This window comes from Bos taurus, chromosome X (assembly GCF_002263795.3).
Source record: "Bos taurus isolate L1 Dominette 01449 registration number 42190680 breed Hereford chromosome X, ARS-UCD2.0, whole genome shotgun sequence".
Lineage (NCBI taxonomy): Eukaryota > Metazoa > Chordata > Mammalia > Artiodactyla > Bovidae > Bos > Bos taurus.
Window position 1 is genome coordinate 72,127,672 of NC_037357.1, and position 23,774 is coordinate 72,151,445.

Sequence of the window (23,774 nt, forward strand, 5' to 3'; positions counted from 1 at the left end):
TTCAATAAGTGGTGCTGGGAGAACTAGATAACTGTATGTAAAATAATAGAATTAGAAAATTTTCTCATATCATATAAAAATAAACTCAAAATAGATTTACAGTCTAAATGTAAGGCTGGAAACCATAAAACTCCTAGAAGAAACCAGGCAGTACACTCTTTGACAAAAATCTTAGCAATCTGTCTCCTAAAGCAAGGGACACAGAAACAAAAAGAAACAAATAAGACCTAAACAAACTTAAAAGCTTTTACACAACAAAGGAAACCATCAACAAAATGAAAATACAACTTACTGAATGGGAGAAAATACTTGTAAATGATAATGTCTAATAAAGGATTTATATCCAAAATATATAAACAGCACAACTTAATATCAAAAATTAAAGAGAGAACACCTAAATAGACATTAAAAAAAACTCATATAAATGTCCAATAGCCACAAAAAAAGATATTCCACACCTCTAATCATCAGAGAACTGCAAATAAAAATAACAATGAAATATGACCTCACATTTGTCAGAATGACTGTCATCAAAAATACAACAAATAACAAATGTCCAAGAGGATATAGAGAAAAGGGACCACTGATATAATGTTGATAGGAATATAAATTGCTTACAGCCACTATCGAAAATAATATGAAGGCTGCACAAAAAACTAAAAATAGAACTACCATATGATCCATCTATCCCAGCCCAGAGTAAATATTTGAAAAAAAGGAACACCAATTCAAAAAAGACATATGTACACCAATGTTCATAAGGGCATTATTTACAACAGTCATGATATGGAGGCAGACTAAGTGTCCATCAATGAATGAATGGAATCTTCAAAACATAAAAAGTCTCACAAATATGCAGAACAAAGCATTGGTTATCACTGCGGAGAGGGATGGGGTAGCAGATTAAGAAGTAAAACTACTATGTATAAAATAACCTACAAGGGTGTAATGTATGGAACAGGGAATATAGCCAATATTTTATAACATTAAATGAAGTACAATATATAAAGATGTTGAATCACTTATGTTGTACTTCTGAAACTATCACCTAAACTTCAATAAAAAAGAAAACTAAAAAGTTTCTATATGAACACTTACACTTATATTAAAGAATTTCTGACTCATACAACTCTCAAAACTCTTTCGATATCATCTGAAGTGCAAAGTATCTCTAACAGTAGCAAATGCTTTGTTCTTTCTCACAATGTTATCCTTTAAGACGCAATCAACTCACCTGATTATTCAAGTTTTAAAAAGGTTTCCTGGCAAAGATAAATTTTAAAGTGTTGAGTGCTCTGTAAAAGTAAAAGTTTCTAGAGAAATGGTCTTTTGGATAACTATATATTTTAATCACCAAATATTATCACTTCTTATTAAAGTAATAGTGAAATATTAGAAATTTCACATATAGAAATGGTAAATATGTAGATGTATTTTTCCTAACTATTCAAGACTATTTTTTCATTATTTTCTGGTTCACTTAAACCTTGCATCCAGATTCTCATCTTGTCTCCTTTTACTCATCTCTCACTTTCTAATTATCAGTGTAAATTGGACACATTTTTAAGTCACCTATGGCAGCCATTTAAACCCATTCTTTTTGTCTTTAAACTTCTAATCCCACTTAATCTTCTATTTGCCCCAGCTAAAAGAGCTTTACCTCATCTGTAGCCCTAATCTCTTTCACCTTTCACTTGTACAAATTTTTGAAAATCAAACAAAAAACAGCAGAACAATGAAACCAGCAAGGTGTTCTCTGTCTGCCTAGGGAAAATATTTTTCCATTATAAACAGGAAAGACCCTCATTTATACCATATTACAATTTCCGGGAAACCAAACATTCTTCTTATAGAAATTAGAAAGACTGTGTGCAAGCTGGAATAATTCTTCATTTTAACCTGATAAATGGGTAACTGAACTATAGAAACAAGAAGCAGAAGTGGTCTTATTTATGATTCCTCCTTGCCATTCAGCTATGTGCATTTGAAAGTAGTGAATGGGGAATCAGAATCTTGAATTGAATCAGAGTCCTCCATTTGCTTAAAACTTTCTTGGGAAAATCATATAATCTTTCTGAGATTGTTTGTCTTTATTTTTAATTGGTAAGAAGAGGATAATAATACCTGCCAGTTTGCCTCAGACTCAGTTCAGTTCAGTTCAGTCGCTCAGTCGTGTCCGACTCTTTGCGACCCAAAGAATCGCAGCACGCCAGGCCTCCCTGTCCATCACCAACTCCCGGAGTGCACTCAAACTCATGTCCATCGAGTCGGTGATGCCATCCAGCCATCTCATCCTCTATCGTCCCCTTCTCCTCCTGCCCCCAATCCCTCCCAACATCAGAGTCTTTTCCAATGAGTCCACTCTTCACATGAGGTAGCCAAAGTATTGGAGTTACAGCTTTAGCACCAGTCCTTTCAATGAACACCCAGGACTGATCTTTAGAATGCACTGGTTGGATCTCCTTGCAGTCTAAGGGACTCTCAAGAGTCTTCTCCAACACCACAGTTCAAAAGCATCAATTCTTTGGCACTCAGCTTTCTTCACACTCTAATTCTCACATCCATACATGACCACTGGAAAAACCATAGCCTTGACTAGATGGACCTTTGTTGGCAAAGTAATGTCTCTGCTTTTCAATATGCTATCTAGGTTGGTCATAAATTTCCTTCCGAGGAGTAAGCGTCTTTTAATTTCATGGCTGCAATCACCACCTGCAGTGATTTTGGAGCCCAAAAAATAGAGTATGACATGGTTTCCACTGTTTCCCCATCTATTTCCCATGAACTGATGGAACCAGATGCCATGATCTTAGTTTGCTGAATGTTGAGCTTTAAACCAACTTTTTCATTCTCCTCTTTCACTTTCATCAAGAGGCTTTTTAATTTCTCTTCACTTTCTGCCATAAGGGTGGTGTCATCTGCATATCTGAGGTTATTGATATTTCTCCTGGCAATCTTGATTCCAGCTTGTTTCTTCAAGTTCAGCATTTCTCATGATGTACTCTGCATATAAGTTAAATAAGCAGGGTGACAATATACAGCCTTGACGAACTCCTTTTGCTGCTTGGAACCAGGCTGTTGTTCCATGTCCAGTTCTAACTGCTGCTTCCTGACCTGCATAAAGGTTTCTCAAGAGGCGGGTCAGGTGGTGTGGTATTCCCATCTCTTGAAGAATTTTCCACAGTTTATTGTGATCCACACAGTCAAAGGCTTTGGCATAGTCAATAAAGCAGAAACACATGTTTTCTGGAACTCTCTTGTTTTTTCCATGATCCAGCAGATGTTGGCAATTTGATCTCTGGTTCCTCTGCCTTTTCTAAAACCAGCTTGAACATCTGGAAGTTCACGGTTCATGTACTGCTGAAGCCTGGCTTGGAGAATTTTGAGCATTACTATACTAGCGTGTGAGATGAGTGCAATTGTGCAGTAGTTTGAGCATTCTTTGGCATTGCCTTTCTTTGGGATTGGAATGAAAACTGACCTTTTCCAGTCCTGTGGCCACTGCTGAGTTTTCCAAATTTGCTGGCAAATTGAGTGCAGCACTTTCACAGCATCATCTTTAGGGATTTGAAATAGCTCAACTCGAATTCCATCACCTCTACTAGCTTTGTTCATAGTGATGCATTCTAAGGCCCACTTGACTTCACATTCCAGGATGTCTGGCTCTAGGTGAGTGATCACACCATGGTGATTATCTGGGTCGTGAAGATCTTTTTTGTACAGTTCTTCTGTGTATTCTTGCCACCTCTTCTTAATATCTTCTCCCTCTGTTAGGTCCATACCATTTCTGTCCTTTATCGAGCCCATCTTTGCATGAAATGTTCCCTTGGTATCTTTAATTTTCTTGAAGAGATCTCTAGGCTTTCCCATTCTATTGTTTTCTTCTATTTCTTTGCATTGATCGCTGAGGAAGGCTTTCTTACCTCTCATTGCTATTCTTTGGAACTCTGCATTCAGATGCTTATATCTTTCCTTTTCTCCTTTGCTTTTCGCTTCTCTTCTTTTCACAGCTATTTGTAAGGGCTCCCCAGACAGCCATTCTGCTTTTTTGCATTTATTTTCCATAGGGATGGTCTTGATTCCTGTCTCCTGTACAGTGTCATGAAGCTCTGTCCATAGTTCATCAGGCACTCTATCAGATCTAGTCCCTTAAATCTATTTCCCAGATTACTAAGTATCAAACAAAATGATATACAAGCAGTACTTTTTAAACTATAAAGTTCCATCCAAATTGAGTTATTTTAGGCAGTATAATGAGATTTTTATTCCTCTATATTAGAACTTTCATTTCCATTACACACCAGAGGCAAAATACAGACTTCTGAGGTCTGCTCCAAACTTATTCTATCAGAATCTACAGAGGCAAGTCCCAACCATCTGTATTTTTAGCAAGAACACTGAAGTTTGAGACGTACTACCCATTCCAGTATTCTTGCCTGGCAAATCACATGGACAGAGGAGCCTGGCCGGCTACAGACAATGAGGTTGCAAGGAGTCAGACATGACTGAGCTGCTGCTGCTGCTAAGTCACTTCAGTCATGTCCGACTCTGTGTGACCCCATAGACGGCAGCCCACCAGGCTCCCCCATCCCTGGGATTCTCCAGGCAAGAGTACTGGAGTGGGGTGCCATTGCCTTCTCCACGACTGAGCTACTAACTCACATATAATAGTACATCATTATCTTTTCTGGCATATACTTTTTTTTCTACATCAAGGAAAGTTTAACTGTTTTATACCATTGAATTTTCTTATCATCTTTAAGTTGTTTGCTAAAATACAACTAAAATGCTGTTGTGTTGTCACAAAACAATCTCAATTAAATTTTAAAAATTAATTTAGATTTCAACTGAAATTGTCAGATAAATGCTTTTAACTTTAAAAAGGAAAGCTTGTTCTTTGTATTACAATGGATTGAAAAATAGAGAACTTAAAAATGAAGAATTATGAAAACAACTCAATATCCTGGGGGAATTATAATTACCATATTAGCTTTATTCATGCCAGAGCTTAACACATTCAACAGTTCCTGAGTTAAGAGACTATATTGGTTCTTTATATCTCAATTATTCCAGTAAAAATTCAAGATCTCAGAACACATCTCTCTAAGTTTCATAGGTGAAATTTACCATATCTGAGTTTATCAATATGTGACTTACATTGTTTCAGTTAAACCTTGTTATTTAAAGTCCCAAAAGAACAGTTTGGGAGGCCTTATACTTATCACCTTTATCACTTTAGCCGTGTTCTAAGGATGAAAAAAGAAAAACACAGTTGCCTATTTAGGTTAGACAGGGTAGGAGGTATTACTAAATCTGGTAGAGTGGAAGAAACAAAACCAATATCTGAGATAACCCAAAACAAAAAGAAATATTACTAAATACAATGAACAATGAATGAATAATTGTGCCTAGGGTGTGCCTAGAGTGTAAAATTATATTTTTGAAGATTACATCTAGCTTTTAAAAACAGTAACATTGATTAACTAAACATTTCCAGATTTTATACTAACATGTTTATGAGAATACAATAAGTCCAGTGATCTTAAGTGTTTAATTGGATTATGTGTTAATATAACATTAATATATTAATTTGGAAACAACCCAAATAACCATCCTCAGGACAGTACATGAATAAATCCTGATATATTTATACAGCAGAAAACTCTATTGCAGTGAAAATGAATGAACTATGGTTACATGTAGTAAAATAAATAAGGAACATTATAATGAGTTACAAAAGCAAGTCAAAGAAGAAGGAAAAGTAGTTATGACTTCATCAACACAAAGTTCAAAAACACATAACACTAAAGAACATACTGTTTAGGAATGCAAATACTATGGTAAAACTATTAAAAAAAAAAAAAAAAACAGGGATACTATATATGAAGTTGAGACAACAGTTGCCTCTAAAGAGGGAAGGAAAGGAATGTGATTAGGAAAGGATTACACAAGAGAATTTATTGGAAATGGTAATTTTCTTTTCTCATAATGGATACTCAGTCACAGGAGTTTGTTGTTCTGTGCTCATGTTTTACAAATATTATTTTACAGGTACTCGATGTTTAAAACAAATTAAAATTTCATGTATTTCTTTTCTCTGTAATATATTTGCTCTGCCATAAAACAAGTATATTATTAACAGATTTCAGTTCTTTGTTCTCAACAGCAGAAGTTATTACTGAATATGCTGGTGGCTCAGATGGTAAGGAATCTGCCATCAATGCAGGAGACCTGGGTCCAATCACTTGGTCAGGAAGATCCCCTGAAGAAGGAAATGGCTACACACTCCAGTATTCTTGCCTGGAGAATCCCATGGATAAAGGAGCTTGGCAAGTTACAATTCATGGAGTCACAGAGTCAGACATGACTGAGTGACTAACACATGTATTTATAGTTCTATTACTGTGCCTAAGATTTAAAAAAAAAATACTAAATCTAACTTTAAGAAAAAAAGAAATTCAAGGATAATACAAGGGCAATTTTTGGAATCAAAATTAGTTTAGAACTCTGTTTTTTTTTTTTTTTTTTTAACTTAAGATGGACAACAGTAACAAACTTACTAACTGGACAAATATCGTCAGATCTTATTTTTACCAAAAACCTGATCCTATCCTTATATCCCTCTCTTAAGAAGATCCACAATATGCAAAAACACTTTTAAAATACTTTTTTAAAAAAAGATTTGCTCTTTTTTAGAAGAACATAAGAAAAGTGAAAGTGAAAGTCACTCAGTCATGTCCAACTCTGCAACTCCACAGACTATACAATCCATGGAATTCTCCAAGCCAAAATACTGGAGTGGGTAGCCCTTCCCTTATCCAGGGGATCATCCCAACCCAGGGATCAAACCCAGGTCTCCCACATTGCAGGCGGTTTCTTTACTAGCTGAGCCTCAAAGGAAGCCCCATAACTAAAGTACTTTACATAAAACTTAGAAATGCTTAAGCTTTGGTGCATTGTTCTGGTCTACATGTGGATTTACTGAAAGAACTGTGTAAGTACATATTAAAAACATAGCGAAGAATTTTAAAAAACATTCTTTTTTACTTTTTCACCAAGAAAATCCTCAAACTGTGAAATACAATTGTTTATCTAGCAAGTAAAGTGATAAAATAATAATTAAATCTGCCAAGTTTTGTCTCCAGAGAAGTAAATCTTGCATCCCAAATACATACATGTGGAGAGATATAAATAAAAATCTTTGTACAGTTTCACCTATGGAAGTGTTTTACAGATTATTCTTCCTCAGAACTATACACAAAAAGGACTGTTTTTCCAGCATTATGGGTTTAGAATTAGTTAACAGTCTGAAGCCTAATAATCATCAACACAAAAGAATAAACAGTATCGTTTTGAACCATTTTGGTTCAGTAGGAAATGATCCTTAAGATAAAAAGAGGCTTATCAAATTATTTGTTCATTATTTTCCCCACACAGTTAAATATTAAAGATAAGAAAAACGTTAACATCACACATAAAATTTCCCACTAAAAATATAATTAATATGGCTATTTTTTCCCCTAAAGTAATATATATTAGCACTTTCCTGGAATTTCTAAGAGTTCTGAATTGAAACACGACGCCAAAGCCAAAGATCCTTCCCATAAATCTAGAGATTTAGCGTCTAGTAAATTACCTTTGGGCATATTAATAAATCACATATAAATGCTAATCACTATTTAGTATTTCTATCAACCTCCCGCTCACTATAGATTTCATAGTAGCTTTCCTATTTTTCACCATTTATTATAAAATACAATCTATTACTAAGATATATTTCACAGTAACTTCATCTCTTAAACTCCTAGGCTTACTTTTTTGTCCTCCCCGTCTAACCTAACAAATCAAAATCACGAGCCCCGAATCCCTCAGGTCCTTATTTCATACAAGTATAATTTTTTAAAAGTACTTTAAAATTCCTATACCTTTTTCTTTCATCCGTAAGACTTAAGCTCTGAGAACAGAAGTGAGGCGTCAAGGATAGTATGAAATCTGAGGAAAGAAGCGTGGCAGAAGGTTAAGCAGAGTATGGAGTACGACGAGAGGAAGTATGTCTGCCGAGTGAGGAAAACCGTTAGGCGCTGGGCACGCTAAAGACACGAGGGGGAGGGGCGTGACCTCTTGCCCTCGAGCCCCCTAACGCCCCCAAGTGACTGCCGCTTCTCAGAACGGCAGCCATTTTGACTTTGCCCCAGCCACGCCCCTCCGACGCAGACAGCTCCTCCCCCAACCTGTGCAGAAAAAGGAAGCTGAATTGCGAACCTTGGAGCAGGGCGAGTAGCAATTGTGGACTGGAACCGCGCTCTGAGCGCCTTCAAATCCTTGCTGCTGCCAATGGCTGTCGCAGTCCACGAAAGTCATGGGACCATATCGAATATAGAGAGTATTCTTTCCTGTTTGAAAAGCTGCTGCTATGGCTTAAGGAAGCAGGGAAGGGGAGGGCTGGGAGCCCTGAAAGTGGCTAGTGGAGACCTTTACAGGTCTAGTTGAGGAGGTGTGAGGGCTCGGACAGCGCTGGCAGCTTGTTTTGTTTGTTATTGTTTCCCTGTTAGCTGCATCCATCCTAGAATCAGGAGAAATGGGACTGCTTTGGCTAGAGTCAGGAGTCGCGGGACTGGTTTGAGAAGCTTCCTGAACGTGAACCCTTGCTTGTTGAGGACTACTGTTACCTATTTTTTTCTGTGAATTTATCCACTCCTGAGAAATCGAAGTAGGGTGGTGTGGAAACAGGTGACAGAAGTTTGCCAGAGGTTTGGGGCAGAGGTATAGGTTTTGATTAGATAATGAGGGCAAATAGTTTTTGTGGACAGTGTAGCCTGGCGTGTTGCAGCCCATGGGGTCACAAAGAGCCAGACATGATTGAGTGAACTGAACTTAGTTTTTGTGGTACTTCTTCCTTTTTCTGGATGGAGGTGACTGGTAATGAGTTACGGTTCTTAATAGCAGTCCTCTGAACTAAATTGAGTGCTTGCTCTTTAATAATCTGATTTAACACGTGAGGAAACCCACAGTTCCTAAAGCTACGAAAATTCATCAGTGCCACCTTTGTTACCCCTTAAGCAATGAGGTTGAGGTTAGGAACGAACCTGTGGGAAGCCCTGAATTGAAGGATGAGATTGTTTTTCTCAACTGAAATGCCATCACAGAATTTCCATGTGGATGTTCTTTTTCCAGAAATTGTTATCACAGAAATAGAGTAGTTTGGCATCTTGCTATTGAATGAAACTTTGCAAAATAACAAAATGTGGGTCAGAGTAATTCTTTGATAGCTCATATTAAAACTATTTTACCTTTATTAATTTGTAAATCTGAAATATAGAAAGATATTTGGTGAGAGGATTAAATAATGTAAACCATACTGAGAATATTGGTAACATTTTGTGCTGAACTGGCCAAGATAAACCAAGAATAAAATGTGAACCTTTGTGGAGATGCAGAAATAGATCATTTCATGAACAGAGTAGGTAACTGAAAGGCTCAGTTTAAAGGATATAATTTACAGAAGTGTAGTTGTGTTAGATAATTTTTTTTTAAAGAACCATCATAAAAGAAAGAGCGCTGGACTATGAGTCAGAAAGTCAATTTCCAATCTCATTTCTGCCTTTTAAGAAACATGTGTTGAGACAGGTCATAGAGTCTTTGTCATGTAATGTTTACTCCTCTGTAAACATTTTGACCTGCCAACCTTTTAAAGCTTTTGTGAAGATAAAATGAAAGTTAAGGGCTCACCAAATTGTAAAGTTTTGAAACATGTTAAGCATTAAGAAGTAGGGTACAAATTGCTGTCTCTTTCCCCAGATCTTTTGGAAGAATTTGAGGTAATAGCTCTAACACTGCTTTTATTTTCTACTTTAATAATACAGGTTACTTTTGCTCTACCTAAAAGCCTTTGCTATGTGATTTCCATTAATAAGATAGTTACTAATTTTCTTTCACTGTGAAGTATGTATGCCTGCCTATAATTTAAATTAATGATACTATTATCAGTAGTTTAGTACCTAGCAAAAATGAACTACTAACAACTCTTCAGTCCATCAAAGGAAGTGAAGAGGTTTAACTTGAATCATACCATCTGGCAGTGATTAGTTCTCTTGATTTTTTTTTTTTTTTTTTTTTTTTTAAGAAATGGACCTTTTCCTTTGAGTAGAGGAAGAAGAAAATGACATGGACTCAGACCTATCTTTCATAAATAAATAACTTAAACTGAAACTTGAGTAACATTTATTTGTCACCTATATAAAATGCAGAAATCTCATTGTTGCAGTATGCAAAAAGAATAAATGTGCTACCACTATCGAATTAGCATGGTAATTGTGAATTCTGTCTTCAGGCAGTTAAATACACTGAAGTAATCATGTTAGATTAGATCCAGTGTCATTTTAAATAGTTTGATGGAGTAGCCAGATTTATTTTTTGTAATGTGTTCATATAGAAGTTTTACAAGTATACAGTTAATAGCAATATGTGTGCAATATGAACATTGTTTCAAGAGTAATACTTGATGAAACAAGGAAAGAATTGAAGGATATTTCCGTACCCCAATGTTCTTTTTTTTCCTTTTTTGCTTCTCTAAGTTTCTACCACTCTACTGTGTTATCCCTTAAGCAATGAGGTTGAGGTTAGGAAAATGTTCTGACATTTTTTGTTTTTTTGTTGTTGTTATTGGACTTAGTTAAAACATATTCATTTCCAGGAAGCCTTCCAGGTCATCTACCTAATCTCCTAACCCATCATCTCAACAAACCAAATATGAAAGCACTGCTGCTGCTGCTGCTGCTAAGTCACTTCAGTCATGTCCAACTCTGTGCGACCCCATCCCTGCGATTCTCCAGGCAAGAATACTGGAGTGGGTTGCTATTTCCTTCTCCAATGCATGCAAGTGAAAAGTGAAAGTGAAGTCACTCGGTCGTGTCCGACTCTTAGTGACCCACAGCCTACCGGGCTTCTCCATCCGTGGGATTTTCCAGGCAAGAGTACTGGAATGGGGTGCCATTGCCTTCTCTGTCTGAAAGCACAATTTCCCACAAATCCCTATTCTTTCCTCCTTTACCCATCAGTTTTCTTTCCATTTAAGAACCCCCCCCCCTTTTTTTAACTTTATAATCATATGTTTACTTATCTCTTTCATTAGACTGAGTTCCTTGAGGATGGGGTTCTTATCTTTTTTCTTTGAATCCTCATTTTCTCACACAGCACTTGGCCCATAGTGAGCAAAAAAAAAAAAAAGAGCAGATGACCTGCTAAGAATTAACACTTATTGAGTCTCTACTGTGGGCTGAGCAGTGCATCTAGGATGTCAGTACAGAGATTTATAGGACCCATTCCCAATTTCAAGCACCTTTGATTTAATTGAACCAGGACACATAAGAAAATGAATGCTAAAACAGCAATTCTTAATCACATGTATGGACTTACTAAGTTTGAAATTGTATGTAAAATTTTGTATATTACTATGTGCCTTTTCCTGGGGAAAATGTCTATTGTTGACATTTGTTTCTGCAAGGGACTCTAACCTGGAAAAGGTTGAGAATCAATGAAGTAGATTATAGGTACTGTGGACATAAGAATAAAGAAAGGGATGTTGTGAACTGGACTGGTATCATTGTCTCCTTTTGTAGTCACCTATAAAGTTGAGACTGTGTTATAGGCAAAAGTTGCCAGCTACCTTACAAATGCTCTCCATTGTGAATGACTTTACATGCTAAAGCAGAATTACATATCAGAGTCTCTGAGGCTTTGCTATTATTGACAAATACATTTTTTAACCACAATATTATTAATATTTCAAATTTTGTTTTTCAGTACCACCTGAAAGTAGTCTTATGATTTATGTCCTAGCTAACTGGTAGAAGATGTATCTTATAAGAAGTATTGCATGTAAAGATTGCTTATGGTTCATCATTTGATGAACTTGTCAAATTCTTTCATTTTACAGATGTGAAAACTGAAGCCTAGAGATGGATAATTAACTGCTGAATAGAAGAACAAGGAGGAAGGAGGAATTCAATGCCAGCTCAACTCAAAGTCACTATGAAATTTAGAATGCAAGAGAGAAATAATAGTTGAGCTGGCTTTGAATTCTTCCTTCCTCCTGTTCTATTCATCAGTTACTCGATTATCCATCTCTGAGCTTCAGTTTTCACATTTGTAAAATGAGGGAAGTTGGCAAGTGATCTGTAAGTTTTCTTTCAATTTTGAAGATCTTGAGTTTCTGTGTTTCCAAACTCTACAATCCATACATATACAAAGGATGATTAAGATGCTGGGAGCTACTGCAGAGGCACATACTAACCCACACTGACAGCCAGTCGGACACAGAGGCCTCATTGGCTAGCAGCTAAGTGCTGGACCTCATCACCTGGGAGCAGGAGCTGCCAAGCCCAGCCTGGTCCCCATCCTGGTTCTGGAGGAGCCCCAGTGGCAGTGCAGGGCATGATGAAGCAAGTGGTGGCTGAGGAAGAGGAGGGCCACACTGGGGAGTAGTGGGATAAGGATGCTGACGGCTCTGAGGAGGGCATGGTCAGCAACAAGAGTCTGGACCTCAACCTTGCCAACAAGGTAATGAGCTTGAAGCTGGCCAAGGAGAAGGTAGGAGCAGGTGCACAGGACCACAAGCATGCCTACCACGTGTGTGGGAAGAGCTTCAAGTTCCTTGGGACCCTCAGCCACCTCTGTAAGGCACAGGGCCCCGAGGAGCCTGGGGCAAGAGCACTGTCTCCCGGGAGCCCAAGGGACCACCACTGAGCCACTGCCCAGGCCAGCTGAACCCCAGACCCTGGAGCCCCTGGCCAAGGTGGAGGCCAGACCTGAAGCCCTGGAAGATAAGCAGAACAAGGAGGTCAAGGGGCCCTCTGACCATGTGGGGGGAGGAATAGGGTGGGGGGCTGCAGAGAAGAAGTCCCTGGAGAAGAGTGACAACAACAAGAAGCCAAAGACAGGCTCCCCCAGGAGCACAGCCAGCAAGGCAGACAAAAGGAAGAAGATGTGCAACATGTGTTGCAAGAGGTTCTGTTCCTTGCAGGACCTGATGCAGCACATGAGGTTGCACATAGAAGAGAGGCTGTACAAGTCCAAGACCTGCTAGTGGACCTTTTCCTTGAAACACAGCCTGGTGAGCCACCAGGGGTCCACCAGAAGGCCCGGCATACCAAGCACCACAACAAGGACAGTGAAAGGGAGGCCAGGGAGGACAGCAAGAATGAGTTTACCCACAGTGGCATCATCCACATGTCAGAGAGTGAGGCGGACTTGGGCCTGCTTGCCAGCAACCACATGGCAGTCACCCAGAGCCAGGAGAGCATGGCCACCATGAGGAGAGGGCAGTGGGTTGGACCACCATCACTAGCCAGGTCAAGGCTGGCAGGAGTGCTCCCAGGGCAGCCCCGAGGAGCTGGCATGTCAGGGCAACCCTGGCCAGAAGAGCCCAGCTCCCCTTATGCAGGATGTGCTAAAGCTGTCCAGCCAGAGGCCCACCTACCCTTTCCTGGCTGCTGCATACGGTGCCTTTCTCCTGTGCCTGGAATGATTGCCTGGCCTGCCCCCAAGCCCACAGATGAAAGCCAGCAGAGCAAAGTGTCCTGAATCTATGTTTTCTGAGGTATCCTTAGTGTCCTTCAGTGATCTGGGGGACAGAAAGAGAGAGAGAGAAGGGCAGCCTTGACTGTGCGGAGATGCAGCACATGCTATTCGAGTGCCTTAACTACTTACAAGCCCGTTGGAGTTGTCCTGGGTGTTGTGTGTTCCCAAAATGACTTTTTGAAAAACAAAGGATATATTTTAATAAATTATTTGGAGAGGACCTTTTAAGAATTAACCTTACCTTCTATCTTGGTGTGTGTGAGCTTGCTTTTGTGAATCTGTGATAGTAACGTTTGTTCTGTGAGCTGGAAACAAGAGGGAAAAAAAAAATGCCCTTGGATACCTGTGGCCAATAACTGGAAGAAAGTGATGTGAATTTCATGTAAATTCCCAGAGGATATGTGGAAAAGATGATCATTTCTCAAATACGCTTTTTTTTGTTTGTTTTATTCTGTTTGCTACATGGTGGATCTGTAATTTGGTCCTCAGTGTATTGCAGAATGTGGTTGATGAAGGTTTCCAATTTGGTTCAAGCCAAAACCAGGAAAGATTCTAGCTTCAATCTCGTACATGTTTCTACTCTCTCAGCATTAGACATGCCATTACTGTTGCAGTTTCCAGACAGAGAAGAATCCCCTGGCAACTGAACTGATGGAAAACATGCATAGATGTCATATATCTGATCCCATCCTCTTTTTGGTTTATGTATTATTATTATTTGTAGGTCATCAATTTGATGGTCTACAAATTGATGGTCATCAATTTGTCCTGGGAGATCTGAGCCACCCCCACCCAGGTCTCCTTTTGAGTGTCTGCCCACAGTTTTTCCTTGTCTCCCTCAGATGGCAGCTCTTCTACTCTACTTAGACAAGACTCTCTTGTGTGACTGAAGAACCCAGCACGGGTTGTGTGGTCCTTCACCCACTCAGGGTCCTGGGGGCAGCTGGGAGGGAAGAGGAGGCTAGGTGGGTGCCAGGGTTTCTGAGAAAGCCAGGCAGCAATACCTGTCGCTCACCAAGTTTTCCTGCCAAACCCAGCCCAGGCCTCACCCGCTTGCACTCCTGTCCTTTGCAGAGTGAGGAAATTCTACTACTGGTAATGTGAGACTGAAGAGGAAAAATAGGTGTGTGTTTACCCTCCTGTAATCTGGATTTGGTGCTTGAAGATAAACACCTTGTCTCTAGTTTCTGAATTGCCTGAGCCCCTGGGCATGCAAACTAAGCTATGATTCACCCAGAGTTTAAACAAATCACAAATTTCATAGTTTAATATTGGGGGAAGGGACAGAACAAACAAATGATACATTGGTCAACCTCACTAATAAAATGTAGCAAAACCTTATTGACTATGAGGGTACAGATGAAGCCTAAATAAAGCTTTAAATCAACAGTGATTATTGCTAGTGGCAGCCTCGGGTGCATTGCTGGGCTGGTTCCTGCTACATCTCACCCTAGCATAGAGTTGGAGTGGGCACACAGAGGTGGATTTTCTTTCCTGAGCATTGTATGTGGTCAATAGACCCCCTCACTTTAGCTGCTAGCAGTGACTAGAAACTGATCATACTCAGCAGCCTGTTCTCCAGTCAGACCCCAGGACCCCACAACCTCGGTGCCTCAGACCTCCTGGGACTGAGGACTCCTCTGTCCGTAGATTTGTGCTCACCACATGGACCCCCTATCCCCTCCAATTCCTCACCAACTTCTGGTGGCCAAAATCCACCTGCCCAGTCTTCAAAGGAAGCTATGTGTTCTTGATGAAAAGCGGTATCTTTACATATGAAGGGAGAAATGTTGAGGTATATAAGATTTTTAACTATATTAGGGATGTGTGAAACAGTTTCAAAATGAGGTTTTATTTTCTCTAGGTGAAGATGAATCAGAACCAATGATCCTCCCACCCCATATCACTTCATACCATGTGTGGTGTGCTTACCTAAAACCAGTTAATTCATCCTTTAATTTTTTATGACAACTGTTGTTGTTATTTTTGTTATTATTAGTATTTGGGTGTCTTGTTTTTCTTCCCAGCTCTCCACACTAAAACTCAGAACGTGGGGAAAAACCATGAGTAACTCTTTGCTGGGGAATATTACTCAGCCATAAAAAGGAGCTAATGTGAGTCAGGTGAACTGAGATGGATGAACCTAGAGCCTGTTATACAGAGTGAAGTAAGTCAGAAAGAGAAAAATATAGTGTGTTAATGCATATATATGAAAGACAGAAAAATGTTACTGATTAACTTATTTGCAGGGAAGGCATAAAAACACAGACATAGAGGAGGGATTTGTGGACATAGCAGGGGAAGGAGAAGGTAGGACGAATTGAGAGTAGCTTTGAAACACATACATTATCATGTGTAAAACTTAGCTGGAGAAAAAGTTGAAATTCATTGTTTTGGGGTGAAGTGGCAGATTCATGTTGATATATGGCAAAACCAATACAATATTGTAAAGTTAAAAAATAAAAATAAAAAAAAATAAAAATTAAAAAAAAAAAAAAAAAACTGTTAGCTAATGGGAAATTGTTATATAACACAGGGAGCTCAGCCTGGTGCTTTGTGATGACCTAGAGGGATGGGATGCGGTGAGAGGTGGAAGAGAGATTCCAAAGGGAGAGGAAATGTGTATGCTGCTACTGCTACTGCTAAGTCGCTTCAGTCGTGTCTGACTCTGTGTGACCCCATAGATGGCAGCCCACCAGGCTCCCCCATCCCTGGGATTCTCCAGGCAAGAACACTGGAGTGGGGTGCCATTGCCTTCTCCAGGAAATATGTATACCTATGACTAATTCATGTTGATACATGGCAAAAACCAACACAACATTGTAAAGCAATTATCCTCCAGTTAAATATAAGTTCAAAAAAGATACAATTTATGTTGTATATTTTCCAATTTTATATGCATGGTATCATGTTGCTTTCTTTTTTATTAAAGATGATTCTTCTGATTCATTATGTCATTTTCACCTTCACCTCAGTATAGATTTTTATTGTAGAAATATCACACAATTTATCCATTCTATTTACTGATGTACATTTAGGCTGTTTCCATAGTTTTCTGTCATTACAAACAATAGTTCTATGGTCATTCTTGTACATATTTCCTATGTCAGCTGACGACAGTTTCTCTAGGAAATATACCTGAGTGGGGTTGCTGGGTTAACGACTATAGGTATTTTCAAGTAATGATTCTTTGTTGATTTCCATTGTAATGTATATACCTTTTATTTTTCTTATGTGTACTAGGAATACAGAACAATGCTTAATTTGATATCTATATATCTATCTATATCTGTGAATATGCAAATCTGTTAGTTGATCCTCAGTTTTCATGGATGTTTTGTTTTCCCATCCTAGTTTACTAGATGTTAGGTCATGAACCATTCATCTGAAAGTTGGTTTGTTGAATACATAAAGTGTTGGATTTTATCTAATGTTTTTTCTCTTTATGTTCAGGATATCATTTGTGTTTTTTTCTTTAACCTCATAATATGGTTAAAATACATACATCCATTTTTCAAATATTAAACTATCCCACTGCTGGGCATACACACTGAGGAAACCAGAAGGGAAAGAGACACGTGTACCCCAATGTTCATCGCAGCACTATTTATAATAGCCAGGACATGGAAGCAACCTAGATGTCCATCAGCAGATGAATGGATAAGAAAGCTATGGTACATATACACAATGGAGTATTACTCAGCCATTAAAAAGAAAACATATGAATCAGTTCTAATGAGGTGGATGAAACTGGAGCCTATTATACAGAGTGAAGTAAGCCAGAAGGAAAAACACCAATACAGTATAATAATGCATATATATGGAATTTAGAAAGATGGTAACAATAACCCTGTGTACAAGACAGCAAAAGAGACACTGATGTATAGAACAGTCTTATGGACTCTATGGGAGAGGGAGAGGGAGAGGGTGGGAAGATTTGGGGGAATGGCATTGAAACATGTAAAATATCATGTATGAAATGAGATGCCAGTCCAGGTTTGATGCACGATACTGGATGCTTGGGGCTAGTGCACTGGGATGACCCAGAGGGATGGTATGGGGAGGGAGGAGGGAGGAGGGTTCAGGATGGTGAACACATGTATACCTGTGGCGGATTCATTTTGATATTTGGCAAAACTAAAAGAATTATGTAAAGTTTAAAAATAAAATAAAATAAAAATAAACTATGCTTACATTTCTAGGCTAAACCCATCATGAAGTACTTTTAATACATTTCTTGAATAATTTTTTTCTCAGTCCCCACACTTTGATTCTGAATGATGAAAAAAACTGTTTTTAAAGCATTGTTCCATGATGTTTTTAGAGTCTTGGCAGCTACTGGAGTAATTAACTGAAGTGATCAGGCTTATGTTCATTCATTAAAAGTGCATGAAAAAATTCCATAGGGCATGAGGAGGAATATTGCTTCATTGATAATCTTTTGTACAGTATTTTTGCCTCTCTGTTTTCAAGTGAGTTTAGTCTATAATTGTCCATTCATTTATAGTAGTATCCTTTTTTTGTTTTGGGTATCAAAAGTTTGGGAGTGTTCTTTATATTTTCTGTTCTTTGGAAGAGTTTGTTTAAGATAGGGAATTGCTCTTTTCTCAAATGATTGATGTAATGTACCAGTAATGTACCAGTAAAACCATTTGGTACTGTGTCTGTTGTTAATTAATTTGTTTATATGTTTTAACATATTTAATCAAAATTTAGAATACTATTTAACTGTTTTTAGTTTATTTCAGAAATATTGTCCTACGATATGTCCATTTTTTCTAATTCAAATTTATTGGCATACTGTTCATAATTTATCATTTTAAAGTAACTTCATCTGCAGCTACTTTTCTATTTTTATTTCTGTACTTTGTTTATGCCTTGTCTTTTATGCCTTATCACTTTCTGTAGAGGTATATTATTAGTCTTTACAGAGAACTCAACTTTAAACTTTTTGATCCTTTCTATTATATTTCTATTTTTTTTACCTCTGAGATTATTGTCTTATACCTTCTTCAGATTTATTCTCTCTTTTGGCTGACTTTGTGAGAGGAATGCTTATTGAGTTAATTTTTAGCTTCCCTTCCTTTCTAAAGTGAGTTTTTAAGTATAGAAGATTCTAAGTCTGACATTAGCTTTACATCCCACAAGCCACATTCCACTTATTTCTTTGTCTTTCAATTGTAACTCTTTTAAAATTTAAATGTATGGAAAACCAATACACTATTGTAAAAAAAAAAAAAAAAAAAAAAAACTAGGGAAAAAAAGAAAAAAAATAAATTTTAAAAAAGTTTCTTAAATTGATACATATAGTCTTTTCCAAATATATGTATGCCTATATATGTATTTTTAATAAACTTTAACTCTTAGAACAGTTTTAGAGTCTTACAAAAAAATTCTGAAGCAAATTCTCATAGTAATTCATTATTGAACTGTGGTTAGGCAGTAGGTTTGTCTGATATGTGTTATATCTGCTTTATGTCACAGTGTCTGATCAGCTTCATGTGTTGTATGCTTATAAATGGTGTGTATTCACAAATTAATGGGCACAGGTTTCATTATAATTGTCTATATGTTAATTTTTAAATTAAGATACTTAATCAGGTCTTTTGTAATTTCTTTAGTCTTAGTTTTGTCAGGTACTGAGAGAATTTTATGAAATTCCACCAAGGTTAATAATTTCCTCTGTCAGTTTTATATATATCCATACAAACACACTTTGAGGCTATATGGAGGAACATGAGTGCTTCCCTGATAGCTCAGCTGATAAGGAATCACCTGCAATGCAGGAGACCCCCGGTTTGATTCCTGGGTTGGGAAGATCCCCTAGAGGAGGGCATGGCAACCCACTCCAGTATTCTTACCTGGAGAATCCCCATGGACAGAGGAGCCTGGCAGGTTACAGTCCATGGGGTCTGTGTGACTAAGTACAGCACAGAGGAACATGAAAGTTTAGAATTATTTCAGTTCGTAAGTTTACTTTCTATCATTTTATAGTGACCCACATTGTTGAAAATTTTTTAATGCTTTTATTTATTTTTTTTAGGTCCTTTTTCTTTCTTTTTTTTTAAATTTTATTTAATTTTTAAACTTTACATAATTGTATTAGTTTTGCCAAATATCAAAATGAATCCACCACAGGTATACATGTATTCCCCATCCTGAACCCTCCTCTCTCCTCCCTCCCCATACCATCCCTCTGGGTTGTCCCAGTGCACTTTTAGATAGTATGCTTTGATTGATAAAGCTACAACTGTTTCCTTAGGTTAGTTTTTATGGACAGAGAAGCCTGGCAGGCTACAGCCCATAGGTTCACAATTTTTTCTGACTTTTAACATCCAACCAGTTGTTACAATTTAAAATCCTGTCTAAAGTACATATTTTTAATTTGTTTCATTATTTTTTAATATATCCTGATATTTTGGGGATGTTTCTTTTTATTTTATGATTTCTGTTTATTCTGTTTTCTCAATGATTCAATTTTGCTACCTTCTTTTGGATTTATTAAGTGGTTTACCCCAGTTTTTCCTCTCTTATTTTAGAAGATACATGCTATTTCCTTAGTAGTACCCTTCACATTTTTACATGCATACTTAATTTAATGTCTAAATAGAAACTCTTTTCTTGGATTTTTAAACATATAACTTGTCACCCCATCCTCTATCTTATATGATGTTTATTGTCTAATTTTTACTTGTTCTCCCTTTTTCACCTCCAGAATTAGACCTTATGATTATCTTGTACTCAGCACTTCTCTGGATTTACCTGTGTTCACCAGTCTCTGTGCTCACTAAGGCTTTCATTATGTCAGACCTAATTTTGTTTCTTGCAAGGTACATTTGGTCATCATTATTCACAGACTAGGAGAAGGCAATGGCACCCCACTCCAGTACTCTTGCCTGAAGAATCCCATGGACAGAGGAGCCTGGTAGGCTGCAGTCCATGGGGTCGCTAAGAGTCGGACATGACTGAGTGACTTCACTTTGACTTTTCACTTTCATGCATTGGAGAAGGCAATGGCAACCCATTCCAGTGTTCTTGCCTGGAGAATCCCAGGGATGTGGGAGCCTGGTGGGCTGCCGTCTCTGGGGTCGCACAGAGTCGGACACAACTGAAGTGACTTAGCAGCAGCAGCAGCATTCACAGACTATGTATTTGCAAATTCACTTACTAAAATCTGTTTTTAGCCTTAAATTAGTCCTTGCTGTGTTTTCAATGTTATTCATGGACATGCTCTGGCAGTGAAAAATTTGAATGGTCAAAGGAGCATGTTCACAATTGAGGGTAAACAGTGTGATGTTCTTCCTTCTTATTTTAGCTCTCATAATATAAACAAACATTATTTTCACTTCATCAAATGCAACATTTTTTTGCATTTTTTTTGTGCTTTTTGTTGGTGATTTCACTAATCTCCAATAAAGAAATCAGATTGATTATATTCTTTGCAGCTGAAGATGGGGAAGCTCTATACAGTCAGCAAAAACAAGACGGGGTGCTGACTGTAGCTCAGATCATGAATTCCTTATTACAAAATTCAAATTTAAATTGAAGAAAGTAGGGAATACCTCTAGGCCATTAAAATATGGCCTAAATCAAATTCCTTATGATTATATGGTGAAAGTGACAAGTAGATTCAAGGGATTAGTTCTGATAGAGGGCCTGAAGAACTGTGGACAGAGGTTTGTAATTTACAGGAGGCAGTGATCAAAACCATCCCCAAGAAAAATAACTGCAAAAAAGCAAAATGGTAGTCTGAGAATGCCTTACAAATAACTAAGAAAAGAAGAAAAGCAAAAAAGACATACCCATCTGAATGCAGAGTTCCAAAAATAGAAAGGAGAGATAAGGAAGCTGTCTTAAGTGAACAATGCAAAGAAACAGGAAAGCAATGGAATGGGAAATACTAGTTCTCTTGAAGAAAATTGGAGATACCAAGGGAACATTTCATTTAATGATGGGCACAACAAAGGACAGAAATGGTATGGACCTAACAGTAACAGAAGATGTTAAGAGAAGGCAAGAATGCACAGAAGAACTATATGAAAAAGGTCTTAATGACCCAAACAACAGCCATGGTGTGATCACTCAGCTAGAGCCAGACATCCTGGAGTGTGAAGTCAAGTGGGCCTTAGGAAGCACTACTACAAACAAAGCTAGTGGAGGTGATGGAATTCTAGCTGAACTATTTCAAATCCTAAAGAAGATGCTGTTAAAGTGCTTTCCTCAATATGCCAACAAATTTGGAAAACTCAGCAGTGGTCACAGGACTAGAAAAGGTCAGTTTTCATTCCAATCACAAAGAAGAGCAATGAAAAAGAATGTTCAAACTACTGCATAATTGTACTCATTTCACCTGCTAGCAAGGTAATGCTCAAAATCCTTCAAGCTAGTCTTGAATAGTACATGGCCTGAGACTTCTAGATGTTCAAGCTGGATTTAGAAAAGACAGAGGAAGCAGAGATCAAATTGCCAAAATCTGCTGGATCATAGAAAAAGCCAGGGAATTAAAAATCTACTTCACTGACTATGCCAAAGCCTCTAACTGTGTGGATCATAACAAACTGTGGAATATTCTTAAAGTGATTGGAATACCAGACCACCTTAACTACCTCCTGAGAAACCTGTATGCAGGTCAAGAAACATTTAGAACCAGACATGGAACAACGGACTGGTTCACATTTGGGAAAGGAGTATGTCAAGGCTGTATATTGTCACCCTGATTATTTAAATTATGTGCAGTGTACATAATTTGAAATGCCATGTTGGATCATGCACAAGCTGGAATCAAGATTGCAGGGAGAAATATCAATAACCTCAGATATGCAGATGACACCACCCGTATGGCAGAAAATGAAGAGGAACTAAAGAGCCTCATGATAAAAGTGAAATAGGAAAGAGAAAGCTGGCTTAAAACTCAACATTCAAAAAGGAAGATCATAACATCTTGTCCCATCATTTCATGGAAAATAGATGGGAAAAGAATGCCAGCAGTGACAGGCTTTATTTTGGGGAGCTCCAAAGTCACTGTGGACAGTAACTGCAGTCATGAAATTAAAAGATGTTTGCTCCTTGGAAGAAAAACTATGGCAAACCTAGACAGATTATTAAAAAGCAGAGACAACACTTTGTCGACAAAGATCCACTGAGTTAAAGCTATGGTTTTTCCAGTAGTCATGAGTGGCTGTGAGAGTTGGACCTTAAAGAAGGCTGAGCACTGAAGAATTGATGCTTTCAAACTGTGATGCTGGAGAAGACTCTTTAGAGTCCTACTGGACAGCAAGGAAATCATACCAGTCAATCTTAAAGGAAATCAACCCTGAATATTCATTGGAAGGACTGATACTGAAGCTGAAACTCCAATACTCTGGCCACCTGATGGGGAGAAATGACTCATTGGAAAAAACCCTGATGCTTAGAAAGATTGAAGGCAGGAGGTGGGGACAACAGAGGATGCAATGGTTGGATGGCATCACCGACTCAATGTACATGAGTTTGAGCAAACTCAGAGAGATAGTGAAGGGCAAGGGAGCCTGGTGTATTTCAGTCCATGGGGTCACAAAGGGTCAAACACAGCTGAGTGACTGAACAATAACGAATCTACATGTTGAAGTGCTGTGTAATGTTCCAAACTGCAGGCCTATGATGTGCCTTATGGATTAGATATACTTCTTTCATGCATGAGTTACAATGCTGTTTGCCATGAATTCAATGTTAATGGCTCAGCAATATATATTATGTAAGATGTGTTAAAAGAAAAATACACAGAAAACAAAGTTATGTATTCATAGGTTGACAAGTGTTTTGACCAGAGACTCAGAGGAACTTAACCCTGTATTTTCCTTAGGAGCAGTGTTTCTGTACTCATTAATTCCCTGTTCGCAGTGATTTTATGAAGCATAACTACTATGAATATTGTGAATCTACTGTACATCCTTTGGAAGTTACATTAGCATTTCACTTGAAATTCTGCTCAGTCTGATCTTTAACTCTTATAAATAATCTGAATTTTCATTATGGCTGTCTTAAATATTTAGTATTTGATATTCTGAGGTGTACTGTGATATATCTAAGTATAGGTTTAATTTTATATTTCCTGCTTGAGATTGTTTTTTGTTTGTTTGTTTGTGCTTTGTCAACTACAAGTTGGCACTTGCCATTGGCAGTTGCCATCTATCTCTATAAGGTTTAAATCATGAACT

The 23,774-nt window shown here is 37.9% G+C and overlaps 1 protein-coding gene across 2 annotated transcripts in view; it reads right to left on the reverse strand.

Moving 5' to 3' along the window:
* TENT5D (terminal nucleotidyltransferase 5D) overlaps positions 1–23,774 on the reverse strand; it is a 286,385-nt gene that overhangs the window by 72,330 nt on the left and 190,281 nt on the right. The window contains exon 1 of one of the 2 annotated variants that reach the window (XM_059883244.1): positions 7,926–8,147. The exons of the other annotated variant lie outside the window; for it this stretch is intronic. The gene's annotated coding sequence lies outside the window, so the exon portion shown is untranslated. Of the gene's footprint in view, positions 1–7,925; positions 8,148–23,774 lie in introns of those variants that run through there. 2 annotated transcript variants of the gene reach the window in all.